The sequence below is a fragment of the Muntiacus reevesi genome, chromosome 10, assembly GCF_963930625.1.
Source record: "Muntiacus reevesi chromosome 10, mMunRee1.1, whole genome shotgun sequence".
Classification (NCBI taxonomy): domain Eukaryota; kingdom Metazoa; phylum Chordata; class Mammalia; order Artiodactyla; family Cervidae; genus Muntiacus; species Muntiacus reevesi.
Window position 1 is genome coordinate 78,690,253 of NC_089258.1, and position 25,696 is coordinate 78,715,948.

At 48.2% G+C, this 25,696-nt stretch overlaps 1 protein-coding gene across 7 annotated transcripts in view; it reads left to right on the forward strand.

The window, feature by feature from the left end:
* Positions 1-25,696, forward strand: part of CSGALNACT1 (chondroitin sulfate N-acetylgalactosaminyltransferase 1) — a 322,127-nt gene that overhangs the window by 210,443 nt on the left and 85,988 nt on the right. Inside the window, exon 1 of one of the 7 annotated variants that reach the window (XM_065947597.1) lies at positions 24,872-25,048. The exons of the other annotated variants lie outside the window; for them this stretch is intronic. The gene's annotated coding sequence lies outside the window, so the exon portion shown is untranslated. Of the gene's footprint in view, positions 1-24,871; positions 25,049-25,696 lie in introns of those variants that run through there. 7 annotated transcript variants of the gene reach the window in all.

The following is a 25,696-nucleotide window of genomic DNA, read 5'->3' on the forward strand; positions in this document are numbered from 1 at the left end:
TTCTTGATGGAAGTTGAAAGTCCCTAGGATACGCTGGACTGTGTCTTCTAAATACCTAAGGGCATTCTGATCCCAAAGGACCAGGCCTGGACCATAAATAAAAGATTTTTCTTCTCTCTCTCTTTACATGTTATATAACCAAAACGAGTTATATAAAGCCTCAGAAAAACCCAGCAAGTGATGAACAGATTTTTGGTGAAACAGTGGTTTTATTCTTGCATCATGGAACCTTGTATCTTTTGGCTAATGTATATTTTTTTTGGTAAGTAAGACTCCGGGTGTCTTTCTGTATCTGGTATGTTGTTGGGTGTAGAAATCCAGACTCTACTATGAGGGACTGGCGAGTTCTCAGAAGGTGTTTTGGAAAATCACCGTCAGGTATTTGTGGGGGAGAGGCTGCTGACGAGTGTGCTGGCATCAGCCTTCTCGGGGAAGAGCATCTTGGCAGTTCACTGACTTTGTGAAGTCCCAGGAGCCTTGGCACTCTGGCCCTTAATGTGACGCTGATTCAGGGGCCTCGGTTACCGTGGCAAGACCTCTGCTTGGTTACCGTTCTTTGCAAAGAACTGTTGGTTTTGTTTCTAGTTTTCATGAGTTTGGGTGGAGACCAAGACTGCTTTAGATATTATTTTACTCGCAATTTAGCAGGACTGTATAAATAACTGCCTAGTGAAGAAGGAGGGGGGGTGGCGAGTCAAGCAGAGAGAAGCATGAGGCCTTGGCCGTCCCTTTAAGCAGCCTGATTCTGTTCGTGTATAATTACCTGCACCATCTGGTGTCGGGACCAATTTATTAAGCACAGCACGGTCTCTGCGGGGGACCCTCAGTTGTGGTTGATTGAATTAAATTGGGAATTAGTCGTATTGGATGGAGAAGGAAATGGTAACCCACTCCGGTATACTTGCCTGGAGAATTCCACGGACAGAGGAGCCTTGCAGGGGGGTCGCAAAGAGTCGGACACAACCGAGCAGCTGAGAACAGCGTTAAGTCAGACACAACTGAGCGATGAACACACAGTCATATTGGAAAGGCCAAGTTCTTTTTTAAAAAACAGCTTTCTTGAAATATAAATTTAATACTGTACAAAACAACTATTTAAAGTACATAATTCAATGACTTTTTGTATTGCAGTATTAGCTTTTGAAAAAATATGGTAAAAGTGTTTATAACAAATTGTCATTTAAAGTGTTTAAAGTTTTAAAAATTAAAATATTTTTAATACGCATAACATAGAATTTGGGCTTCCTGGGTGGCTCAGGTGGTAAAGAATCCGCCTGCAATGCGGGAGACACAGGAGACACAGCTTTGATCCCTGGGTTGGGAAGATCCTCTGGAGGAGGGCGTGGCAACCCACTCCACTACTCTTGCCTGGAGAATCCCATGGATGGAGGAGCCTGGTGGGCTGCAGTCCATGGGGTTGCAAAGAGCTGGACACGGCTGAGTGACCAAGCACAGCACAGTATAAAATTTGTCATCGTAATCATCATTAAGCACTGAAGTTCATGGTCATGAAGTCCATCCACATTGTTGCGGAGTTGTTGCAACCATCCGTGGGCAGAACTCTTCATCTTACAAAGCTGAATCTTCATGCCCATTCTTGCCTCCTCCGCACCCCGTTCCCGGAGACCACTCTTTTGCTTTCTGTCTCTATGAATTTGAGTATTCTTAAGTGCAGAAGCGTACGGTATCTGTCTTTTTTTGTGTGTCTGGCTTATGTCACTGAGTGTCACGTCTTCACGTTCGTCCGTGTGGTAGCAGGTGTCAGAATTTCCTTCCTGTATAAGACTGAATAATAGTCTGTTGTATGTATGGACCACGTTTTGTTTATCCGTTCATTTGTCAATGGACATCTGAGTTCTCTTTTTTGGCTAATGTGAATAATCCTTCTGTTAACATCGGTGTACAAATATCTTTTGATGTCCTGAAGGGCCAATTTCGGATTTGTAGGTCCCTACACCTCAGTAGATTAGAAAAGAATTTGGCTTATGTTCTGAGAGAATTTCTTTTGCTGTGCATTGTCAGAGGATATTCCAAGTGCTTATTTTCTAAATGATTTGATGGCACATTTGGTTAAGGAAATTCTGGTTGTCTCTGTGACCTCCTCTTAAATCTTAATGATGCTCCCCTGTTTTCAGTGGAAAGTGATGAGGGGTAGTTGCTCTAACAGCTCTTTTGAGGTTCACAAATTTCTTCAGCAGAGATAGAGGCGGGGCTCTTGTTAGAAAGGATAATGTCTAGTCATTCATGCGTGGTCAGTAACCTGCACAAAAATCACTTGGTGTAGCAGGGATACGATGGACATATAGACATCTTGTCGTTTTGGGGAAGGGAACAATGAAAACCCAAATACTTAAACACAACCTCTTAGGCATACATTAAAACCCTATTTAGGGCCTTCTTAATGGTCCAGTGGCTATGACTCCCCTGCTTCCAATGCAGGGGGCCTGGGTTCAAATCCTGGTCAGGGAACTAGATACCCCATGCCGCAATTAAAAAAAAAAAAAGATCTTGCATGCCACAACTAAGACCTAGTGCAGCTAAATAAAGAAATGAAATAAATACAAAAAATAGAAACCATACGTAACTCATTTCTCAAAATATGCTTAAAAAATATCTTCTTATATGGGTGTATTTGATGTATAGAAATTGGGTAAAAATATTAAAAGGAAATTTTCTATTTTACTAAATTTATCTGTGTACACCTGTTTGTAATTGACTAAAACATGTCAAACATATTGCGCCTTTTCTAGTTTCCTTGTAAAACTTTCTTCCTTGTGTTAAATGAAGAGAAAAACTCCTCTGGTGATTTTATCCAACACCATGGAGACCACACGTCCTGAATTGCAAACTCATGCCCCACTTACATGCTTTTTTGTTTTATTGCCTTGAAAACTGGAGTTCTCATACTGGTTCCCCAGCCTCTCCCATCATGCCTGTCTGGGGACTTTGGGAGGAAAAGTGCATTGCAGTTTAGTCTGATAATTTGATGTATTTATGTCTTCACAGCTTTTTCTTCTTTGTTTTTCAACCACCTCTCTTTAACATACTCATTTCATTTATGGGGAAACATTTATTGAGCTCCTGTTATGTTTGTAGCCTGGTCTCGGCATGAGGAGGGAAGGAATAACAGAAGGCAAATCCTTGCAGTCAGCGAGCTGGCCGTCCAGTCACTCACCTGGGAATGTCAGCGGTGGCATTTTATGGTCTCTCAGCATCCGTTGTTATCAAAGGGGAAAATGTCATAAGGCAGGGGCTGCTTTTCCAGAATGTATCCGTGAGAAAATTCTCACAGTCTCATCTTCCATGAGAGGCTTGTCTGTGAATTTACATATTCAGTTAAATGTGAATTGTTCTTTAGAAACATTTTTTTTTTTTTGAGATTTAATTCATTCAGACTCTGCTCAACCCAGAGGATGCCTGCATCCTTCCGTAGTAGAGAAAGTGTCACACCTGCCGCCCAGTTAACTGCTATGAACAGCCCTCCCTGACAGGCCAGATGTGGCTTTGGGTCAGTCAAGTCCAGAACAAGGACTTGAACAGTTTCGGTGGAGAAGAGTGCATTTGTGACCTCAGAGCTGACCTAGGTGTGACCCTGCAGAGTTCCGGTCCCACCCCCAGGAACACCTGTCGAGTTGTGGGGTCACCCGTGTCCTGGGAGTTAGGCTGTTGAAAGTCAGAGTGTCTGAGAGGATGGACTGGTTTCTCCCGTGGTCCCCACTCTTGTCTTTAAAAGCGTCTCTGTTTGAAAGCAAAGAGGCCCAGACTCTCTTTTGTAAACCACAGTCTCTTTCTTTGTTGTCTTCTCAGGAGGCTTTTTTCTTTTCTTAGACTCACAGCCTCCTTTGGAGGATGAGGTTGGGTGTCTATAGTTACCTAGCGGGATGAAATGAAGATCAGACCTACTGTATAATTTACATACATCTCTGTGTAAGCTCCCAGCAAGGCTGTGCGGCCATGTTCCATATTTCTCTAGAAAGAAAAAGAAATTTTTGGACAAGCCAGATGCAGATCTTCTCCAAGAGTTTGTTACATCAGAGTGGTTAAAAAAGGAAGGTCTTCCAAGCAGGTGCATGTTTATTTGGGGTCAGCCTTGGTTTAGTTCTGGATCTTCCTAACTTAATAAAAACAGAGCATTCTTGGTTAAGAATTATCAGAAAGCTCTAGGATTTTTTAAAAAGCTATAGTTGGTTTACAATATCATGTTACTTTTCAGATTACAGCATAGTGATTCAATATTTTATAGCTTATACTCCTTTTAATGTTATTACAAAATAATGGCTGTATTTCCCTGTGGTACAATATATCTTTGTTGCTCATCTCTTTTATAAAGCTCTGTAGTTTTTTCTTTTCTTTATTTGAGAAGAAAATAAAAATCTTAACGTTCTTATTCTGAACACCTGAATTTTCATTTTTATTGTTTATGTCAGTAATAAAAATTAGTGATAATTTGTTCCCATTATCTTTTAAAGTGTAAATTAAAAAAGTAGTGGAGTTGAATCCTATTAAATTGTATTTTTCCTAGGACGGAATTAGAGAAACAAAGTCCTCGTCTCCTTGGTGGAGGCCCATAGTCCAAGTGTCTGCTCTGCCTTATTTTGTTGCGTCTGGCAAGGAGCAGAGTTATTATTTGGGCTCTGTCTAAATCTGTAGTTTGACATTCGTGTCCTTGTGGTCACCAGGCTCTTCTTTTTCCATAAACTAAAGGGCAGCAAACAACCCGTAAAAAGCTACAGTTGTGTCTTCATCATGAAAACCCCATTAATTAGCAGCATGGGGTTATTATGTTGGCTGGACTTGCCGATGGCGGTGTGTTTTCCCCTCTAGAGAAATGAACAAACAAAATCTTCATTTAGTAAGAGCTTGTATTTGGCTTTAAGCCTTTGCAGGGGTGTCCCCCAGAACATCCCCGAGTGTGGTGATTTGCCAGAAGGGCTCAGCATGTGACCAGCATGTGACCCCACGTACCCGGGGGCAGGTTACAGTGGCTCGGTGAGGCTTGTGTGGTCTTCGGTGTTGTCCGTGAAAGATAGCCAGGATGCCCCTCCCGAGCAACAAACGCTGCAGCTGCGGGCAGAGCCTTCTGCCCAGAGAAGCCCACTGGAGTCTGAGTTTGGGCTTTCATTGTGGGCATGGTCAGGAAGGCCTTCTCTGCCTAGCAACCCCACTGAAATTCCAGCCTCCCAGAAAGCAAGCAGATGTTCGCCATAAATCACATTGTGCAAGCAGCCTGGACACAAACCACCTTATCAGTTATGAGACGCTGCCCACTGGTATAGAGAGCCTCACACAGTCCGGGTTTCCGGACATGAGCCACGGGCAGCAGCCGTGGGCCTGCAGTGCAAGCGCTTCCCCGCACCGGATTGCGCTTCGTTCTTGTAAACGGCCTGCAGCAACACCCCAGGCTCTGATGGGGAAAGCAATGTGACCGTCCCTCTGAACCGTCATCGGGATCAGACTTGGCCTTTGATAGAGGTACCTGGAGCGAAAGATGAGAAACCGCGAGGGTTCTCGACTTCTATTTTCGGAAGTCTTGTGAGCCTAATATTTTAAAACTGCAGCCCGGTCTTCATCAGGGTTCCATTTTGCAGAGGCAGGCTTCTGAAGTGGTCGGGGTTGGGCGTCGGTACAGTTTAAATCGGTTTTATTGCCGGTGGTTTTATCTCCGTCTTCCTGAAGGATCGCGCCTGTGGGTGAATGTTCTAGGAATAGCTCTTACCTCTCTGATAACTTCGTTGTTGAAGTTTGTGGGCTAAATTTCTCGGGACACAGAATTGGAATGGAAGGAAGAGCTTCACAGAGTGCTTACAGTGTCACTTTTATAAATTAACCCAGTAGCTTTAGAGTCAGTTAGACAATTAGGACAACTTAGAAATTATGTTTCCTTCTTTCTTAATTCTAAACACTCAAGTGACTGACACGGTTTTAGGTAGGTAAAGAAATAAAAATGATGGAGTGATGATGAAGAAATGGGGGGGCAGGACACTGCCCATTGCCTTCCTGTGAAAAGACGTCCTCCGCAGAGTTTCCCAAACCCTCCCTGAATGGTGAAGCATCACCTCTGCCATCACTCCGTTAGTGTGGTTTCACCTGGTGTCACTCGGACCGAGGACTTGAGAAGAGAGGCTGCAGCCAGCACTTGTGGGGAAGGCACGAAGCATCCTTCTTCCTGGGGGCATCCTCAGGAGTCACCTGCCAGCCTGGGGCCTGAGTGAGTGAGTGAAAGTCACTCAGTCATGTCCGACTCTTTGTGACCCCGTGGAATAGTCCATGGAATTCTCCAGGCCAGAATACTGGAGTGGGTCGCCGTTCCCTTCTCCTGGGGATCTTCCCAACCCAGGGATCGAACCCAGGTCTCCCTCATTGCAGGCGGATTCTTTACCATCTGAGCCACCAGAGAAGCCCAAGAATACAGGAGTGAGTAGCACATCCCTTCTCCAGAGGAATCTTCCCAACTGAGGAACCAAACTCGGCTCTCCTGCATTGCAGGCGGATTCTTTACCAGCTGCCTGGGATTCTTTACCAGGGAAGCCTGGGGCCTACGAGTCAAGAATCCCTTTGCCATGAACACTGTCTCCATCTTCTGTAAAATGGGCGGGCTTCGCTTCTTGCTGTGGCTGAAGTGACCCAGCCCTGGTTGGGCTGACAGTGTTTGTAGGGAATATAAATGGCCTTCCTTTGGATTCACTGGGCTTCGCTTGTGGCTCAGCTGGTAGAGAATCCGCCTGCACTGCGGGAGACCTGGGTTTGATCCCTGGGTTCGGAAGATTCCCCTGGAGAAGGGAAAGGCTACCCACTCCAGTATTCTGGCCTGGAGAATTCCATGGACTGGGTAGTCTATGGGATCGTGAAGAGTTGGACACGACTGAGTGACTTTCACTTTGAGAGGCTTTGGTGAATGATTACTCTCTGTGTCTGTGTGTGTCTGTGTTTGTGTCTGTATGTATGCGTGTGTGTCTGTGTGTATGTGTCTGTATGTATCTATGCATGTGTGTGTCTGTGTGTGTCTCTGTGTGTGTGTCTGTATGCGTGTGTGTATCTGTGTGTGTATGTGTCTGTATGTATCTATGCATGTGTGTGTCTGTATGTATCTATGCGTGTGTGTGTCTCTATGTGTGTGTCTGTATGCGTGTGTGTATCTGTGTGTGTATGTGTCTGTATGTATCTATGCATGTGTGTGTCTGTGTGTGTCTGTATGTATGCATGTGTGTGTCTGTGTGTGTATGTGTCTATGTATCTATCTGTGTGTGTGTCTGTGTGTGTGTCTCTGAGTGTGTGTGTATGTATGCATGTGTGTGTCTGTATGTATCTATGCGTGTGTGTGTCTGTGTGTGTCTCTATGTGTGTGTCTGTATGTATGCATGTGTGTGTCTGTATGTATCTGTGTGTGTGTCTGTATGTGTCTCTGTGTGTGTGTCTGTGTGTGTCTCTGTGTGTGTGTCTGTATGCGTGTGTGTATCTGTGTGTGTATGTGTCTGTATGTATCTATGCATGTGTGTGTCTGTGTGTGTCTGTATGTATGCATGTGTGTGTCTGTATCTGTGTGTGTGTCTGTGTGTGGGGGTCTGTATGTATCTATCTCTGTATGTGTCTCTGTGTGTATGTCTGTATGTATCTATGCATGTGTGTGTCTGTGTGTGGGGGTCCTTGTGCCTCATTTCTTCTTTCACACTTAAAATCCTCGTTGAAATCAAGTGACTTACAGAAGAGGGCACTTGGTTCTCTGGTCTTTAAATACTCACTTTCCTTCCTTCCACCCAAAACTGGACAATCTCCTTGGATAGGAAATATTTTCCACAATAAATCTACCCATGCCAGAGTTGTTCTTCTTGTCTTGTCTCCACTCCAGCGTTTGTTGATAACTGAAAACCTTTCCTGTCAAGTGTTGTGGGGTTCCTATGCAAACTGCCAAGAGTGGTATTTGACAGGAACACGAAAGGACCTCATCTATCCAGACACTCACTGTAAGGACTGGGGATATGGAAACATTCAGGAATTATTTTTACTTTCTACTACAAAAATACATTTTTATGAAAAACCTGTAAGAGCTCAACTAAAAACAGAAAATTCTTTATTACCCTCCGGGTGGCTCAGTGCTGAAGAATCCCCCTGCCAATGCAGGAGACACAGGAGACGTGGGTTCAATCCCTGGGTTGGGAAGATCCCCTGGAGGAGGAAATGGCAGCTCACTCTAGTACCCTTACTGGGAGAACGGCATGGACGGCAGAGCCTGGAGGGCTACAGTCCATGGGGTTGCAAAGAGAGGGGCTGAGCATGCCCACATACATCCAGAGAAAATACATGATTGTCCCATGTATGCTGATACAGGCCTGACTGAGGGCGGAGGCAGCAATGAATCAGACAGAGCTGTTTCTTTCAAGGGGACGGGGTGGGGTGGACAGGCCGCCACAGGCCAAGGGGAGGGGGACTGGGTCAAGTGACCCTATGCGATGGTGTTTAACGGGGAGGTCTGGAGGCCTGGAGGCCTAAGCTGATGCTGACGGGTGCATGGGAATGATTCACCCAGAGGGGCTGGAGAGAGAGGAAAGCCTTCGCAGGCAGAGGGAGCAGGATGGACTGAGCTCTCCAGGCAGGGAGAAAAGTGTGAGGAATCACGATGTAAGTCTGTGTGGCTGCAGCATCGCGTCCAGAGGTGAGGGCTGAGAGCTGAGGTCTCTAGTGGGATGGTTCAAGCAGAGTTGGAACAAGGCTGGGGCAGGAGTGAGCTTGAGATGCTGGAGATGACAGAGCCGGTCAGTATGGGGCCTCGGGGAGCCAAGGGCACACAGTGGGAAGACCTGCTCTAGAGCCCTGATTCCAGGATACAGAGAGCGCTATCAACCCTGCCGTTCCCACTGACCTCACGGCCACCTCCAGCCTGCCCAGCCTGAAGGACAGCTCGGGGTTTTCTCCAAGCCTGTCCTACTTTCCATCTCCATCAGCCTAGGAAATGAAACTGAAACCACTAGGTGACATCTCGGGGCAGGGTGGCTTTGAGGTCCTCCAATCCTTTATGGCTCAGAGCAGAGAGAATTCAGCGAGGGGCAAAGTAATAAATAAGGAACGATTTATTAGAATAGGATGTTTGTGAGGCTTAGGAGAGGGGGCCGCCCATAGAACAAAGTGGGCTACAGTTTTGTAACCAGAGGAAAAGTGGGGATGGGGAGAAGACCACCTTCTTCCTCCTTCTTGAGTAGACGCTTCCATCGTCAGCTCCTCCTCCCTGTTGGGTGGGGGAGTTTTGTCCCTCCATGGTCAAGCCAGGACTGTCATGACACTATGGAAAAGTTATTTCATATCTCAGTACACTGAGGGTGTTTCACTCTGAAATGTCACCTTTCCATTAATTACTGTGTTTTGTGTGTATAGAGAGTATGTCCTGGGGGTTCATTAACCTACTGAGCTCGCTGGGCAGGATGTGGGTCTCGGGCCACCGTGGTTTTATCGTCTGGGGGCATGTCTTGTGCTTCTGACCCATGGTTTTGTTGCTCAGCAAGCCTGCTTGGTTTGTGCTTTAGCAAACCTACTTTCTTGAGTGATCCTTAACTTACAGCGGTCTCCCATACTTTTTTCTATTTATAATCCCCTACTGCAACTAACTCCCTGGAGGAGGCGATGGCAACCCACTCCAGTATTCTAGATTGGAGGATCCCATGGACAGAGGAGCCTGGCGGGCTACAGTCCATAGGGTTGCAAAGAGTCGGACATGACTAAAGCTACTTAGCAAGCACGTGCTGGGATTAACTATATAATCACCTATGTTGTCCTTTTACTCTGTTCCTATCAAAACCATCCAGCGGCTCCCATGATCCATAAGACTTCCCCCCTCCCGTGTTCCCATCCAGCCATCTAGTCTTCCAGTCCTGTGTCCAGCGGAGAGCTCAGGTTCCTTCCCTCTGCCCTGCTTGTTCCCTCATCCTCATCCACACCATTATCTCATGATTGGATCACTGCCTTGACCTCTTGGTTGATTGCCCACTTGGAAAATGTCTGTTCATGTCTTTTTGCCCATTTTCTACTTGGACTATTTGTGTCTCTCACTCTTGAGCCTTGAGAGTGCTTTATAGATTCTAGATACTAGCCCTTTGTTGGATATGTGTTTTGCATGTGTTTCCCCACTCTGTAACTTATCTATTCATCCTCTTGACAAAGTCTTGTGCAGAGCAAAAGTTTTAAATTTTGATGCCATCCAGTTTGTTCATTTTTCCTTTTATGCATCATGCTTTCAGTGCCAGTGAAAGAATACTTTGTCTAGTCCTTGATTCCAGAGATTTCACCTGTGTTTCTTTTTCTAAAAATGCTAGAGTTTAATGAAGTGAAGTGAAGTGAGAGTTGCTCAGCCATGTCCAACTCTTTGCAACCCCACGGACTGTACAGTCCATGGAATTCTCCAGGAGAGAATACTGGAGTGGGTAGCCTTTCCCTTCTCCAGCAGATCTTCCCAACCCAGAGACTGAACCCAGGTCTCCCACATTGCAGGCGGATTCTTTACCATCTGAGCCACAAGGGAAGCTGTGTGATCCCTTTTGAGCTAATTTTTGGTCAGCATGTTTTGGGGAAGGTGGGGCTATGGATAGTCAATTGCTGTGGCACCTTTGTTGAAAGGACTGTGTGTCCTGCACTGAATTACTTTTGCACCTTCGTGAAACCCTCTTGGCCACATTCACGGAGTCTGTTTCAAGTTCTCTGTCTCGTTTCCTTGGTTTGTGTGTCTGTCCCCATGCCAGTATCATACAGTCTTGCTCACTGTAGTCGTGTAGTAATTCTTGAAATGGGTAGACCGAGTCATCTCATTTTACTGTTTTTCACGTTGTTTTAGCTATTCTTGTTCCTTTGTGGCCTTATATAGTTAGAATAATCTTATATGTATGTATAAAACAATTCTGCTGAGATTTTTTATGGGAGTTGCAATAAATCTGTATATCAGTTTGGGGAGAATCTGTATCTTTCCTATGTTGAGTCTTTGAATCCATGTATATGTTTTCCAATCCATGCATCCATTTACTTAGCGCTTTGAATTCTCTTAATAGCATTTTGTAGTTTTCAGCATATAGGTTGTATATATATTTTATTAAATTTATACGTAAGTATTTCAGTTCTTTGAATGATTGTAAATGCTACTGTATTTTAAGTGTGTGTCTACTTCTTCATGAATACAATTGATGTTTGTATTTCGTAGAGATGACCTATCATGTCATCTGCAAATATAGACAATTTTATTTCTTTGCTTCTAGACTGTCTGCCTTTTATTGACTGTTGTAGTAGCTAGAGTTTCCGGTACCATACCCAGTAAAATTATGAAGGTGGACATCCATGCTTTGTTCCCAGTTTAGTATTTTACCATTAATACAATATTAGTTTCTGTAGATATTCTTTATCAAGTTGATGAAGTTCCCTCTATTCTTAGTTTTCTGAGGGTTTTTTTTTTTTTTAAACCATGACTGGGTATTGAATTTTGTCAAATGTTTTTTTCATGAGGTGGTGTAATTTCTGTTCTGTAGCCTGTTAATATGATGTATTACATTAGCTTAAATGAATGGGTTCAATCTGCTATTTTGCAGTTGGAATCATGTTTAGTTTCTAAATTTCCAGACATTGAGCTGGAGTATTATGTTTCCCTCAGTTACAAGAAACAAAACCTCACTTTTCAGTCGTTAATCTGGGGATATTAATCCTTGTTTAAATGACTGCAAATGTTTAAAATGTTAATGTTATTAATGGACATTCAGTTGAACCAGTGATTTTGAGGTTGAATGTATATTTTTCTAAGCCTTCTAATCAGGAGAGTTCAGTTGCTGAGTCACCCATTTCAAGAAGGTCTGTTTTCAGTTAATAATCAACGTCTATCCCAGTTTTTACTGCTGTCATGGGAACAAAAGTTGTAGATTACTGAGTTATCTCGGACCCTTGAGTTTGGAAACGTTTAAGGAGCAGCTTAGATGTCGTATCTTTCTTTGAGGTGCTAGGAAAGCATCCCGAAATATTTTTGCAGGCCTTTAGCTGGAAGGCTCACTAATTTTTCCATAAAATTAAACATGGGAGAGAATACTTCTTTTCTTATTTATTGTATGATCTAGTTTACTCATGGATAACAGGCACGGGACTTGTAATTTGGAAATAGGCCTGACATTTTTTAATGTACTAGACACCTGTCTCTTTTCACATTCCTTCCCTCACCACAGATGGCTTTGAGCCTTTGCTATTCTCCTTTATAAACCCTCTGTAACATGAGAGTTTCGAGTTACATTTTATTGGGGGCAAAATGAGGACTATAGCCTGGGAGATAGCTGCTCAGATAGCTCTGAGAAACTGCTCCGAAGAGGTAGGGGTGGAATCAGTATATATGTGATTTTGGTGAAGAGGGAATGCATGCAATCAAGCACGTAGTTTTTGCAGATTTCTGCTGGTCATGAGAAATAGTCATCACCATAAGGATTTCAATGCTTTTCTAGATAGGAGGAGATACAAGAATTGGGCTCATAAAATCAGCTCCTGAGAATATCTATCTGAAGACCTATCCTGCCAGTTTTCCCAGGGCTCAGAGTGCCTTATTCCTGGTCTCTACGCTGAACTCCTTCAGGGGGTGTCGAAGGTCAGCAGCTGCAGCGTGTGATATAATCCTTGTAGAGGTATGTGGCAAGAGCCAATTTGTAGCTGACAGCTCCTCTGCAAGCTTGCGGCCCTCACCTGTTTTAACCAGCATCTTGTAGCCAAGTCGTGCCAGACACATTTTGGCAGCTTTCTGTGATCAGAAACTCCTTCTAGGAGGAAATATTGTGAAGTGCAGTGGATAGACACAAAATATATTGTCATAATCTCCAAAACTGTTTGGATTGCCAACTCTCCACTTGACCCGAGGAGGAAAAAATATTGCTGCATGCAGGATTTTTCCTAATCAACAGCCTATTATTACTATTTGATTTCTTTAGTCATTTTTTATGCCTCTAAAAATTAAACTGTCATTCCCTATGAGAGAGTTTGGTCACTTGGGGCTTTTCCATTTCTGATTCAGTTTTCTATTCCTTCTGCTGTGAGTTCTGCCAAGAAATAATTCTTTTTGGATCTCATTTAATCTTCCTGGTCCCTGGCGTAGCAGCCTCTGCAGGGTCATGATCCATGCTTTTCTCCTGCTCACAGGCCACCATCTGCAGCAACTCAGTTGGCTGGCATTGATTTCCTTGCAGTTCTTTTCTTTGTTATGTAACTGCTGTCCTGCAGCCGAACATCATACCCAACTCTGAGCTTGGCAATATCAAGTATGTTTTTTTTCAGACTTTATTCTAATTTTCACACCTCACTGAATAGGATTTGTTCCCATATTAAACTTAATGTTAATTTAGACCTTTGGAAAAGAAGGGGGACTTTCAGTGGCTCAGTGGTAAAGAATCTGCCTACAATGCAAGAGACACAGGAGATGCGGGTTTGACCCCTGTGTCAGGAAGATCCCCTGGAGGAGGAAATGGCAACCCACTCCAGTAATCTTGCCTGGAGAATCTCATGGACAGAGGAGCCTGGCGGGCTACAGTCCATGGGGTGGCGAAGAGTCGGACATGACTGAATCGACTTAGCAGCAGCAGCAGGCTTTGTCGAGAGGGAGAAAATAGAAGGAAACAACCCAGTAACAAAAAAGGTTTCATGCTTTCTTAGAAGCCCAAGCTGACAGCCTCAGTGTAGAATTTACAGTAAACCAGAGTATTGACCTGGGCCGTGCCATCGAACTGTTTTCCTGGGAACAAAAATGAGAACTCGGGCATCGGCAGGAAGCAGAGAGTTTCCGAGGGGCTGGCTCTTCCATTTCCTCCAAGAGAAGGGCAGGGGCTGCCGGAAACCTCAGGGGACCGCTTGCTGGAGGGGTGCATGTGGCAAGTTCAGGGGTACAGGGGTGCCTGAGCTGAGTCAGCTGCAGCCAGTGCACAGAACAGGGAATCTGAGGTCTGCTCCCTGCAGACGAGGCCCTCAGAGCAGACTGAATTTAGTTGCAAAAGACAGAGTTCTTTTTCTTCCAGAGAAGTCACTGTTGACATACAGTTTCATCTTGGCTACACTTGGGCTTCCCTGATAGCTCAGTTGGTAAAGAATTCGCCTGCAGTGCAGGAGAGCCCGGTTGATCCCTGGGTTGGGAAGATCCCCTGGAGAAGGGATAGGCTACCCACTCCAGTATTCTTGGACTTCCCTTGTGGCTCAGCTGGTAAAGAATCTGCCTGCACTGTGGGAGACCTGGGTTCGATCCCTGGGTTGGGAAGATCCCTTGGAGAAGGGAAAGGCTACCCACTCCAGTATTCTGGCCTGGAGAATTCCATGGACTGTGTAGTCCAGAGGGTCGCAAAGAGTCGGACACGACTGAGCGACTTTGACTTGGCTACACTTTCAGGAGGTGAGATGTTCAGGCCTGCAGCCAGTAAACCTGAGGAGGCCTTATTTTGGTTGACACTAAGGATTCTCTTTTCACCCCTCCTGCTTTTGAACATCCTATCTTGACGTTTTTTAGAAGTTATATATAAGCTTTGTTTTCCATATATCTTAATTTTTCCTCCTCAGTTGGATTGCATATTTCTTGAAGAAAAGGATCTTTAAAAAATTCTTCTATACTCCCATTTCAAGGAGCATTCTAAATATATTTTTTCTTTGTTTTGTGTAGATGTGAATGAATATTCTGGCAGGCTGAGTCATTATTGTACATTCGTCTAGAAAGGTGGTGATTTGGGGCTTTAAATTTTTCCCTCCCTCAAATAAAGAAAATAGCCATCTGATCCGTTAGTAGCATGTCCTAGGGATTAGGGAAGTAATCTGGTCTGTGATGATTGATCAGATTGATCACTGTCATGTTTTTGTTGAATGGGAATGGCAGCTTCACCAAGTGAACACTGGCTGGAGTTCTTAGAGCCCAGAGCGCAGCCCAAGGTCTGGGTTTGACCTTGAGCCCCGCCGACCTCTGTGGTGAAGGAGCTGCTGTGGGGAGAGGCAGAGCTGTGGCTGCAGCCTGGGTCATCCTGGCGGGGATGTGGGGTGCTCCGCGGAGGTCCCCCAGGGAAACACTGTGCTGAACAGAACTCCGTGGCTTGTTCTCAGGGGCTCTTCTTGTCACCAGCCCTGTTCTCACTAGAGTGTCTGGGTGGAGAGGTCTGAAGTCCTGGAACTTCGCGGACAGTTGCTTTTCTCTGCTTGGCTTTTGGGCTTCCCCGGTGGCTCAGCTGGTACAGAATCTGCCTGCAATGTGGGAGACCTGGGTTTGATCCCTGGGTTGGGAAGATCCCCTGGAGAAGGGAAACACTACCTACTCTTTTTGGAAGCAAGAGTTTAGCCTCTGGATTATGATAACTTCTATTTTTGTTCAGTCGCTCAGTACTGTCTGACTCTTTGCGACCCCATGGACTGCAGCACACCACACTTCCTGTCCTTCGCCATCTCCTGGAGCTTGCTCAAGCTCATGTCCATTGAGTCGGTGATGCCATCCAACCATCTCAGCCTCTGTCGTCCCCTTCTCCTCCTGCCTTCAATCTTTCCCAGCCAATGAGTTGGCTCTTCGAATCAGGTGGCCAAAGTATTGCAGCTTCAGCATCAGTAACATCTATATATTGTGGTTATAATTTTCAAGTATAGAAACTGGACTATAAATACAAAGTCTGTTACTTACCTTGTTAATGAAGGAAAGAGTTGCAGTGTAGTCTTTCTGTGCCCTCCTATTTGCGATACTTACTAGTCAATGCTGGGGAAGGGGCGTGTGTGGTGATGATCAATTGAATGTTACTCAGAGGCCAGATCCTAGGGTCAGAGGAAGCAGCAGGAGGCAGAGGGTCTTTTTTATTTGACTTCCTCCCCCCCAGCTGCCTGTCTTGGGTGAAGGTCTGCAGGTCTCATTTGCCACATGACGTCATGGGCTGCCCTCCATCATGCACCTTTCCATCACCCTTCTCCTTTGCAGCTAAATTAGAACACATTTTCTCTCCTCATTGTCTCCACCTCCTCGCTGCTCTGTATTCCGCTCTAACCCACCTTTCACGCCCATCAACCTACTAGGCGAACTTTTGCTGAATAACCGTGACCTCCCTTTTTCAGTTCTTTTAGCTTGACAGCTCAGCGGCAGCTGACATTATTTTGCATCCTTCTTCTTAAAAGTATATTGTTAAAAATTTCAGACTTAAATATTTTATTAAGAATATGACAGCCCCCATATACTCACCACCCACTTTGCGTGCGTGCAGGCGTGCTAAGTCGCTTCAGTCGTGTCTGACTCTGTGCGACCCCGTGGACTGCAGCCCGCCAGACTCCTCTGTTCATGGGATTCTCCAGGCGAGAATACTGGAGTGGGTTGCCATTTCCTCCTCCAGGGGATCGTCCCGACCCAGAGGTCGAACCCGTGTCACCTGCATCTCCTGCATTGACAGTCGGATTCTTTACCGCTAGCGCCACCTGGGAAGCTCCAACCTTAAGAAACAGAATCTGGACACTATTGACCCTTGATTCCTTACAGGTTCCCAGGCTCTCTACCTTGAGGGGTAACTGCTGTCCTGACCGGGTGTCTGTGGGGCCCCAGGGCTCAGTTTATTCGGCTTCCTCACCTAAGTTCCGTCAGTTTCTCCAGACACAGACAGGAAGGCATCCTTGGTCATTCTGTGTCTTTTTTTTTAAAAAAATTAATTTATCTATTTTAATTGGAGGCTAATTGCTTTACAATATTGTGGTGGTTTTTGCTGTACATTGACATGAATCAGCCACGGGTGTACATCTATTCCCCCGTCCCGAGCCCCCCTCCTGCCTTCCTCCCCATCCCATCCCGCTGGCTGTCCCAGAGCACTGGCTTTGAGTGCCCTGATTCAGGTTATTCTGCGTGTTCTGTTTGTCGCCATGAAGACATGCTGTGGAGAAGCCAGGCTGTGTCAGCAAGAGGCTGTCAGAACCTCGTATGTGGATTTGGGTTTCAGTTGGATGACCTGCAGGTGGGTCTGAGGGGGGCGGGGGAGGTTGGTCCAGATCCGATGCTGTCCGAAAGTGGAGGTCGTTCCTCTGATGAGGCACCTCAGTAAACCTTACCTCTTGGGGCGGTGGCTCAAGTGAGGAACTGGGAAAGAAGTAGCCATCCGTCATTCTGGCCGAGAAAGGGGGTGTTTGGTATTTCGTGGGTGACTCTTTGATTGTCTGTGATTAGACAGAATTAGGAAGTGGCCTTCTTTTTTCCTTATCCTGATCTCAGAGCCACCCTGTGGGCGGTTGGTTTTCTTGAGATGGTTTATGTCCAGTACGAGCGTACATGGCCTTGCTGGGAGCCCGGGGCGGGGGGCAGGGGGCAGCTTCTGTTCTTTTTTCTTTTTCTCGGTTCTGGACAAGCGGAGAAATTGCATCCAGGCAGATAGAGACCGCGAGATCAACTGTGTTACAAGGTTAGTTTGCAGGACATGGTTTTGGTATCATGTGGCAGAAATGGCTGATCTGATATTGAACCTGAGACAGGCAGACCCCCACCGAGTCGTGGACGGCAGGGGAAATACGAGGGGCCAGGGTCCCAGTCTCCGACGGTTACAGAACAGTAGACTCGGAGCCCCTTGGGAATCCCTTCCGGGCTCCTCCGCAGGCTGCGGTCCATCTCCTGCCATTTCTGCACTGGGTTCCCACGCTGGTGCGGGGCCCAGGTTTCCTTGCTGCTCTGTTCTCTGCACACGTTATCCTCTCCAGCCTCAGGGGGTGATGACGTCTGTACACTGATGACCTCAGACCCTGTGCCATCTCCAGGCTAGACTTCCTCGTATTCCCCATCTCCCCCTGGAAGCTCAAGTTAATGCATCCAAGGCCACATCCATACTCCCCTCTCTAAACTCCACCTTCCCAGGTTCTGCTCAGGAGCCTGCTCACATGGCCCCACGCCCGCTCCAGACACCCCGACAGCCCGCACAGACCATGAGCACTATGTTACTTCCGCCCCAAGCCTTGCCGTGGGGCTGTTTCCGCCGAAACACTCTTCCATCCTTTCTCTGCCTTGCTAAGCACCCGCCTCAGAGCCCTGGCTCAGGCGTCACTTCAGGCAGAAAGCCTTTTCTGAGCCTTCCAGGCCGGGCTGGCTGCCCCGTCTGTCAGTCCCTTGTTGCCTTGCTTCTCTAGCCCAGCAAAACGCTCGTGGTTTATCTGTTCATGCGTCTGCCTCTTGCGGGACTCTAGCTTGTTCATCTTTATGTCTTGAGATGTATCTGTACATCTATACTTTGTACTTAATGTGTATGCACTTACACTTATTTCTAAATGCGGACATGTAGATACACGTAGTCTGTGTGATACAGGTAGCTGATGTCTTGAACTTGGCTTGCCGTACGTTATTCATTAGGTTCAGTACATACATGCTTGTTAAACAGCTTGTTGTCTAAAGATTCCATCAGCATCTTGTCCAGTCCAGAATGACCAGAGCTTTGCTAATTTTAGTATTGAGAAGAGTGAGCCAAGTATTTTTTATCTGGGGGTACTTTACTCAGGATATAATTTAGAAAAGTAGGATCTAGATTGACGTTTGTCAAGTACACAGTTTTCCCTCCCATTGAATTGTAGGATATTTTTGAGAATGCTGTATTTTAATTTCTAATTGGCATTTCTATCATCTAATTGACATTTCTAATTCGGTGATGACTCCTGAGAGTGTAAGTAATCTCTTTATCAGTCAAATAAGCATTTTTCTTCTTATCTATACATCTTAAATGAATCTGTAAGTTCACAGTTAGAGGTCCTTAAACAATGGCCCTTCGCACTCCGAGTTAAGAGAGTGAAAGCTTCTGGGTGGAGCCCAGGCTCCAGCCCCTGATCCCGTGTTCTCTCCTCTCGATCCCGTCGGCTCTCACGGACAGGGGTTGGGGGTGGGATTGGACATGGGGCAGCTCTGTGGGACGGGACAGCAGTCCCTCCGCAGGCAGCAGAGCGGAGCTGCCACAGCCTGCCCCATCACGGGGCCTGACCGGGCACTCGGGCTGTGGGCCGGGGCTCTGGACCCGTGGGGCTCAGCCGTGCGTCCCAGGCCGGCCGCTCCGGGTTGGCGGCTTGTCCCCAGGCACCGACTACGACCCCCTGAGTAAGGTCTCCGGGAGTCTGGGCTCAGCCTGTTGATCCAGACCACACACCGAGCCGTCTCTCCGGAGGTCTGTCTGTCTGTCTCCAGGGGAGAGGAGGCCTCTCTCGGCACACCTGGCGACAGGTGAGGGATGGGCAGTGCTGGGGGCGGGGGGAGCAGGACGAGAGAGGAGCTGGGAGCCAGAGGCGGGTGCCAGTGATCTGAGAGCAGGCTTGGCCTTGCACTTCCTGTGGAGACCAGAATTTGTCTTCCTCCATCATCAGCTCTGAATGTGGTGTTCCCCAGCTTTGTTCCTTTGACGTTTCTGCAAGTTCCCTGTGTCAGTCACAGGGAAGATAAAAGCAGTGATGATCCCACCCCTTGAGTGTTGCAGTTTTGTACCCTGCAAAGCAGCTCGCCGTTTGTTTAAAGAAAACTGACATTGTTTTTTCATGAGCTCTGCAGCTGGGATTGTGTGGGCTTGAGGGAGACCCTGACCTTGCAAGTGAATGAGAAGAATAGGAAGCTTCTGTGCTGAAGTGGGCGAGGGGGCGGGGGGTGGGGGGCTCCCTTTTCTGAATCACTAGAGAGAAAGAACAGTAAATTATATGTGCTGCTAAGGCCGGGAGGTGTGGTCTGGTTTGTGCTTTGCCCTGTTTCTGGATTCCCTGGCTGGCTGCTCAGCTGGCCTGCTGGTGACCAGGGCCGGGTGGGGGTGGGATGCCCCCCCCCTTCATTCTTTTCAGCATCTTTCATCTGACTCTGAAGCTGAGGTTGTGGAATGTTTGACAGAGGTGCCCTTCGTTTTGTTACGTTTTTGCTTATGTCAGTCCTATCCGGGAGCCAGAAACTTGGAAATAAATATCAGCCAAAGGTAGGCAAGCCACAGGGTCAGCTCTGTAGCTAAGGAAGCTCCTTAAAAATCTCACCTCATTATAGGCTTTTAATAGAGATGAAGCAACACTCATTAAAAGAGGAGCTTGTCTCAGACTCACTTCTCCACAGGATAATTGCCTTTGAATCAATTGTGAGACCCATTAACTTGGTTTCAAGAAAAAAAAAATTCAGCTCTTTTTTTTTCCTATGTGGAAGGAGCTAATGTTAAAAAAGAAATACACACTGCTATATTTTAAATGGGAAACCAACAAGGACCTACTGTATAGCACGTGGAACTCTGCTCACTGTTATGTGGCAGCCTGGATGGGAGGGGAGTTTGGGGGAGAATGGATACGTGTTTATGTATGTAGGGCTGAGTCCCTTTGCTGGTCACCTGAAACCATCACGACATTGTTGATTGTCTATACTCCAGTACAAAATTAAACGTTTAAAAATAAATAAGGACTGTGACAAGGTCATGGAGTTTTCACCTTGTCTGGAGCACGTGAAAGAAAGAGGTTTGAACACCCAGAGGCACACTCGGAGAGACACAGTCCAGGAAGGGGGAGGGGTAAATCAGGAGTTTGGGGTGAACGTACACACTGCTGTGTGTAGGAAATAGATAATCGTCACGAACCTACTGTATCGCACGGGGAGCGCTATTCAATATCTTGTGATAACCTGTAATGGAAAAGTGTCTGAAAAAAAAAGTCTACAAAAAACTAGACACTTTCAATGGTGCATCGTGAGAATTCTTTATCTTTTCCCCCTTTAAAAATTAAGACAATGGGCATCCTTACTGGTGGAGCTGGAGTGGGAGTGGAAAACCTTGACTCGGTCTGCATGTTGTAGATCCATGGTCGTGGAGGGGTTGGTTCTCAGCTGGGCCACGTGGAATCGTACCCTGCAGCTTCTCTGACCCTTCCAGCCGGAATCGCCTCTGAAACACATCTCCTCTGAAACACAGTGGCATCCCTTGTCTATACTAAAGATGACTGACTGCATCCCCCGGTAGCCGGTGGGGTCCTCAGCCCACCCCTGCTCTGACCCTGTGGTCATCCGAATGGTCTCACTCGATATGCACTCAGTCACTGGGTGGATAAAATTCATGTTAATCCTAACATTGCTGCTGAATTTCAGGAGCTATTTTCTGTCCCCTTGTCACTATGGAGGAAATGGTTGTCATGAGGGTCCCACGTGCCACCTTCTTGTGGGACCAGGTGGGTGCGTGGGGTGGTCTCAGAGCCCCACGTGCATAATTAGAATGTTTTATTGTTGTTTAAAAATTTTTTTTTAACCCCAGGAATAGCTCTAGTACCAGCAACTAGAATTAGAATGCTGCTGTGTCAGATCATGTCCTTTCAAGCTACTGGAAAATTGCCTTTCAGAAATACCCTAGAAGGATCAGAGATTTCTCTCAAAAATGGTACCAGCTGGTATTTGACCAGGGACCCGTGGGTCCCACCTTGGTTGAGTTGTGCCTGTGGTCCAGGTGGGCAGTCTGCTTCCTGCTTGGCCGGGAAGTATACTCCCCAATACCCGAGTGATGTCCAGGAAGTGTGGAGACACCCCCTGTGCTGTCCTGATGTCGGGGTGCCACGCTGAATCTTCACAAGAGGTGACTTTTAAAAGCCCCCCTGGGAACCTGCCCAGGGTCCCCACCTCTCTGTTTGGGGGAAAACTTTCCAGATACACTACAGTCTTCTTCTCTCTTAAAAAATAAACCAGACTTTGGGGGATGACAAGCATGTGAGGAAGCTACTTTGATTTACAGGGTGGGCTTTCCTGGTGACTCAGATGGTAAAGAATCTGCCTGCAATGCTGGAGATGCGGGTTCGATCCCTGGGTCAGAAAGATCTGGAGGAAGGCATGGCAACCCACTCCTGTATTCTTGCCTGGAGAATCCCACGGACAGAGGAGCCTGGCGGGCTACCGTCTATGGAGTCACAAAGAGTCAGACACGACTGAGCGACTGACACTTTCAGACATTCGAGGGTGCAGGATAGAGGCGGGGACCAGGCGTCCCGAGTCCAGCATCCTGCTTCTGACAGTGCTTTCTGTTGGCCCCGTCACTTTGTCTCAACAGCAGCTGTTTCTTCCAGGCTCACCTTTCTGGTTGGTGAAACGATGGCCGTGCCAGCTTCACCCCCCTTCCAACCCTACGGCCCCCACCTCAGCGACCGGGCGTGTCCAGAACGAGACCCCTCCTTCTGCTGGCTCTCCTCATGAGCCTGTCCTTTCCCAGAGCTCCACCTCTGAAAGGAGCCCCTCCTCCTTCGTGGACGCTCTCTCTCCCGTGTCAGGCCGCTCTGCAGTCCAGGTCCTGGAGGTGGTACCCGACAGACCTTTCTAGAACTCCCCTCCCCCACACTGATGGCTGCAGCCTCCACTCGCCTTACCCCACCCCCACAGAGGTGCGCTGGCCTCGGGCCCATCTGCCTCATGCCGATCGCCTTTCTCCAGGGCCTCTCAGCACCGCCCGTTTGCTGAAATTCAGTTCTGATCACGTGCCTCCTATTTAAGCTGGCTGACCGATGCCTGTAGGCTACCGTGCAAATGCCCTGTGGCGACAGGAGGTCTGTCTCCGCACAGACCCTGTTACGACGCCGTAGGCCAGGTGGCTCAAACAGCACGTGTTTACTTCTCACAGCTCTGGAAGCCCGAAGAGGTCAGGGTGCCAGCCCGGCCAGCTCCTTGTGTTCGGGTCCCCTGATGCACCAGCCTCGCTCCCTGGCCAGGGTCTATGCTTTCCCCCTGCAAGGCCCAGGCCTCTGTTAAAAGCATGCGGTAAAGGGTAGAGAAGGGCTCTCCAGTGGCTCAGTGGTAATGGATCTACCTGCCAATGCAGGAGACGTGGCTTGGATCCCTGGGTCAGGAAGATCTCCTGGGAAGGAAATGGAAACTCACTCCAGGATTCTTGCCTGGAAAATCCCATGGACCGAGAAAGCTGGCGGGCTGCAGTTCGTGGGGTCACAGAAGAGTTGGACATGACTTAGTGACAACAAGAGCAGAAAGTGGTAGAGATGCCACAGGGCCCAGTGATGGAGAGACAGACAGCAGAGCCATGCTGCCTAGGCTGGAAACCTATGTCTACCCTTTCATTGCCGGGTGACTTGAGCCAGTTGCTGGGTAACCTCTGCCTCAGTGACTTTACCTGCAAAATGGGTACCATGTTAATAGAACCTACCTCATCAGAGACATCAGAGAAGCAGGAAGAAGATGCAAGTTGAGTAGGGTCCTAGACAGGAAGGTTTCCAGGAAGGGCAGGGGATATTTTAAGAATGAAGCAGAGGAATGTTAGTGGAACATTAAGAAGTATTAAACTGAAAAACAAACTTGGATTAAATAAGCACCCTGTGTCTCATTTATCTCATGTAGAAATAGGGCAGTTTTCATCGCCGGTAACTTTCTTTATAGGAGTGATATCTTGAAACGCTTTTAGCTAATCCCCTAGTGATCAGTTGGTCCCCCCCGCCGTGGAAATGGTGGAGGCAGGAGAGGCTTGGTGTCCGGGTACAAGCCGGGGGACGGCGGGGGATACCAGTGGAGGGGCTTGTGGTGTGGTGGGCCGCACTGGACTTTAAATATGCTACAGGCCTTGCTGTCTCAGTCCTGTCCGGTAATAACCGCTTTCTGGAAGCACGCGGCTGTCTGTGTGCCGATGCCTCCTTGTCGGTGGGAAAGGACCGGTGGGAGAACCAGGCAGAGTCAGGTGGCCGTTTTGTCTTGACTCAGGACAGCGGTCGTCTCCTTAACCCTCTGGCTTCAAACAAGTCAGCAGAACGCGTTGCTGGACTCCACAGGGTGGGTCCCGGCACTTTGGATTCAGGATGTGTCCAGGGCTTGGTGGCTCCTCTGGGGCCGTGGCAGGGTTGCTGCTGCGCTCACCCGCTTCTTTCCAGAGCCCTGGGGCGGCCACACTCACATATCACACGGCTGGTGCCCGGGGAATGAGTGCCATCCCCGGGAGGGGGTGACTCGCTTGGCCACGGGGTGGCCACGGGGTGGCCACGAGGCCAGCGGAGAGCCGTGGGTTGCCACTGTTTGCCTGGCGTGGAGTCTCCCCCAGGGGAGCCCAGGGTGGGGAGGGGAGAGGCCCCGTGCACCCCTCCCCGGTTCTCACCTCCAGATCCAAGCCCTGCTGTCTCACGCTCTCAGCGGCTGGTGTCTGGTTCCGCTTTGCCTCAGCGGCTGTTGATCCTCGTTGGAGAGCTTTCCCTGGCGCACATGTTCTCCGCCTGTCTGTCCTTCCCTGTGGGCCGTGGGCGCCGCCTCCCCTTTGCCGCCGTGGCCTGGTTCTGTAAGTGTGGTCCCTCGGTCTGTGCTCCGGGGTGTCGTGCTGATGGGTGTCGACGCCCTTTGGGGGTGCGGAGGCTGCCGGCCGTGTGGGAAAGTCTCGGATCTCCCCGAAGTCCAGTTTCCAACTCTCGAGATCAGGATCGCCAGCTCACGTGACGTGCAGGGGAGACGGCAGAGGATGCTTGAGGGGCAGTGATTCTTGGAAGATCCCTGGGGGAGCCCCTGGGCTGCCTGAAAGGCCACCAGGTCCCTGCCTTGGACTTCTCACCTGCTCGGCATGCAGGCGCTCTGTGTCTGGAAGTGTCTGGGGTGCGGTGGAGGCATCTGGTGAAGCTCATTTCTCATCCTCCTCTTCTCCTCCCTCCTCCGATCTGCTAATAGGTGCCCGAGAGCTCAGCTTCCCCCTCGCTGCTGCCCTCCTTGTAAGTGAGCCTGAGCGCCCGCCCCCAGCCTCGGCCTCCTCAGCTCGGGGAGGGTGACTCACGCCTCCCACCTCCCCTGGGAGCTGGTGTTTACCACCCAGCGACTCCGCCAGCATCTGCGTGGGGGCCCTGCTTGCCTGCCGCTCAGCTGGGAGGGCTTGGCACGGAGCCCTGCTCACTTTTAATTAGTCCTCTCTGTGTTCATCACCGGCACGCCTTTTCCCGGAAGCTGGGCTGTGTGACCTTGGGACGTGGTCTCCCCAGGGTTGCGCTTCCCTGAGTCTCCAGCGATGTCACTTGCCAGGGTGGCTTCTGCCTGCACGGGAGCACCTTAGGTGACGCGTGGTGATAGCCAGTGCACGGGCAGCCCCTTCACCAGCCTTCGGAGGACGGAAGGGAGGACTCGGTGTTTGGCAGAAGCGAGCTCGTAGTGAGTCCAGCCAGCATCTTGGTTAACTGACCAATGTTTTTCTCCTTTCGAAGAAGAAATTCCACTTGCCGGGGTGCATTTTAGTTGCGCCGTCTTAAACCTGATACGTGGGAATGGGCTCCCGGCATCTGTTCAGAGGCCTCTGGCTGTTGCAGGCGTGTTCTGTCCCCGGCCCCACTGGGGGGCCCCAGCAAGGCTCGCCCCAGGCATGCCCGGGATCCCTGTTATTTCCAGGGACGCTGTGAGTTTGCAGAGCTGCTAAGGGGATGCAGACATACAAACCACAGCTAAATGGGGAGACAAAACATGATAAGGAAAAAGTACTGCTCTGTACCATGTCTGAGAGGCCAGGCAAGATCCACTGGGCACCCAGAAGCAAGAAAAATTGGACAGGTCGGGTGCAGGAGGAGGGACCGGTCTCAGCAAGCAGTTCAGGATTTGTGAGGGTGGTGAACGGCATAGCTTGGGGGGGTACGAGCAGGGTTTGGCATCAAGACTGAGCTGGATTTGACTCGGGGCTTGGCTCCTTGCCAGTTCTGAACCAGGGGCCAGTGACCTCATTGCTCTCAGTCTCGGTGTCCTTATTGTTAAGGGGATAATGAGAACCAGCTCCTGGGATTGTTTTGAAGATTTAATGAGATAATGTGT